This window comes from Myotis yumanensis, unplaced genomic scaffold (genome assembly GCF_028538775.1).
Source record: "Myotis yumanensis isolate MYYU_CA2020_CCGP unplaced genomic scaffold, mMyoYum1.0.hap1 SCAF_2, whole genome shotgun sequence".
NCBI classification, from domain to species: Eukaryota; Metazoa; Chordata; class Mammalia; order Chiroptera; family Vespertilionidae; genus Myotis; species Myotis yumanensis.
In genome coordinates this window covers 61,210,467-61,213,237 of record NW_027223753.1, presented here as the reverse complement: position 1 = coordinate 61,213,237, position 2,771 = coordinate 61,210,467, and the positions used below count along the sequence as shown (strand labels likewise).

The 2,771-nt window shown below is 39.8% G+C and overlaps 1 pseudogene; it reads right to left on the bottom strand.

Annotated features, from left to right (window-relative positions):
* Positions 1 to 1,198: 1,198 nt before the first annotated feature.
* On the bottom strand, positions 1,199 to 1,814 carry LOC139001862 (large ribosomal subunit protein uL16-like; annotated as a pseudogene).
* Positions 1,815 to 2,771: the final 957 nt, after the last annotated feature.

The following is a 2,771-nucleotide window of genomic DNA, read 5'->3' as shown; positions in this document are numbered from 1 at the left end:
CCTAACTGCCCTCCCCTGCTGGCCTGTTTGCCCCTAACTGCCCTCTCCTGCAGTCCTGGTCCTCTCCAACTGCCCTACCCTGCCGGCCTGGTAACCCCCAACTGCCCTCCCCTTCCAGCCATCTTTTGACCACATGGGGGTGGTCATCTTGTGTGAGGGTGTGACAGTCAATTTGCATATTATCTCTTTATTATATAGGATTGCTATCAACATTCATCTTCACTTTAATTATTATGTCTGTTTGTCAACAAAAGAAGTTGTATGAGATATACTCCCTCACAGTTTTTATCACTTCTTGAACTCATGTTTTATTTCCTCAATAGGAGCAGGTTTACTTTTCGTTAATGGCCCAAAGTATTAATTCTCAAACAACTTTGCATCTTGATAAATTCAGTGGTGCTAATAGATAAGCAAACAGTAAAAAAGTATTAACTCATCCAAACCACATTCTTTGGATAAGTTTGGGACCAGAGGCAAGAGAAAGGTGGTAGTTGTTAAAAATATTTTAACAACTTGGGAAATTAAGTGAAACAAATCAGAGTTAACATTGATGACATGGCAGCCTAGATTTGCAAATATTACTGTTACTTTTTCTCAAACCATTTACTCTTGCTTCCATCACAGGTGCCTCTGATGTTATTAACATTTAAACTTGCATGGATCCATTATCTACTGCACAGGAAGACAATTTTGAAGTCAGAAGGTCACTTTCACTTTAGAAGGGAAAGAATATCTTGATATTTAAAACATATAATCCTTAGATGCTGAAATTAAGGAAACTAAGCTAATACCAAGTAAATGTTCAAGTCAGGCATGACAGGGGTCTGGTCTATTTCCCCATTCTGAGTAAAGATACCTATTCGACCACAGCCAAGAGAAAATATGTTCCAGGTGTTGATAATTTGCGAGCGTCTCTTCATTGTGTATTTTGTGGAGAATGGAGCCAACTATGTCTAATGTTAAGAGAAGAAAAAGGAAGAGGCACAAGAAATATGTGTGTTTGTGTGTGGGTTGGTATGTGTGTATCTGTTGCATTGCACAGGGATATCTCCACCCTGAGAGGAAACTGAAGCAGCACCATATAACGTTAATACAGGGGAACAGTTTCCTATTTATTTATTTATTTTTTTATGGAAAGTTGATTTATTGGTGGGTGTAAGGTGGGAGCAGCACTGAGACTCTCACAAGTACAGGCTCGCTATTTGTCCAGGGAACCACGATTAGGGTTGTATTTGCTCCTACAGCCATCTGGGATGAGGCGCTTCTCGGCCACCATGTCTTCAAACTCATCCTCATTAAAGTTAGTAAAGCCCCACTTCTTGGAGATGTGAATCTTCTGGCTGCCAGGGAACTTGAACTTGGCTCTGTGTAGGGCCTCAATCACATGCTCCTTCTTCTGCAGCTTGGTGCGGATGGACATGATGACTTGGCCAATATGGACTCTGGCCACTGTGCCTTGGGGCTTTCCAAAGGCACCCCCCATACCTGTTTGGAGCCTGTCAGCCCCAGCACAGGACAACATCTTGTTGATGTGGATGCCGTGGAAGGGGTGGAGCCGCACTCGGATATGAAAGCCATCTTTGCCACAACTTTTCACCAGGTACTTGTTGGCACAAATACCGGCAGCCTCCAGGCCTTCGGAGGAGAGCTGCTCATATTCGTCTGACACCATGTGGCCAAAGAGTGGGAACTCATCCACTTTAGCCTTCTTCCACCCCAGGTCAAAGATGCTGATCTTGGCATCAAGCACATCTTGGCAGAAGCGAGACTGGGTACGGCTTGTTCTTACAATATCGGGCGGGGTGGCGACCCATGGTGACACCAGGATCTTCAGTGGCATGCCAAAGGGAAAGAGCTACAGGGGAACCTTTTTACTTCACATCTCTTTTAACTTAAAAATTTGTAGTTTCCTGCTAAATATCTGTTTTCAATAGAGGTGGAGCTTTCAGAAAAATTTGATGGGAGAGATGATATGCTTAATCTCTGTCCCTTAAAATTACCTTATAAAACCGGGGGAGAGACATACGCAATACTTTAATCAATAAAGAATTACTACTACTACTACTAATAATAATAATAATAATAATATTGTTAATAGTTATGTATGGTCCAGGGGGGAATACTTGAAATATCAGGGGGACAACTCTATAAAGTATATGATTGTCTAACTACTATGTTGTACACCTGAAATACAGAATAATATTGAATGTGAACTATAATAAAAAATATGGAAAGTTGTATGTTGTATGTTTTTCATCACAATAAAAAATAAAAATAAATGGTCAGTGTCTTAAATTCCAGTGCTAAAAAATCACTCCTGAATAACAAGTGTGTTGTAAAATATAGTGTCAGTAACAGTTATGAATTATATCCATGTCTAAGTCTTTCTCTTCTTTCCATTGTGTATTTTAGTTCCTACCAACACTTTCCTGGTGTTAGCATCTCCCTGATACTTCAATGCTAGGGCATGGCATCTTTGGTTTCCAATAAATGTTCTTGATACATCTTTTGCTTTATTCTCTCAAATTTGTGTTTACAAAGAGGGAAACCAGGTAATGTTTCATTATCCAAGTTAATGAAAAGGAGGAGCAGAGTGAATGATTTAGGAAAGGAAATAATCCTTTTGATAAACTTGTTAACAGCAGCACGAGTGTCTTTAATTTTGAAACATAACAATGTAAGTATGTAGCTGGGAGATATTCTTAGGGGAGTATGAAAAATGAGATGAATGCTTTAAATTATTCCTTTCCCGTGTTAATATTTACATTCTC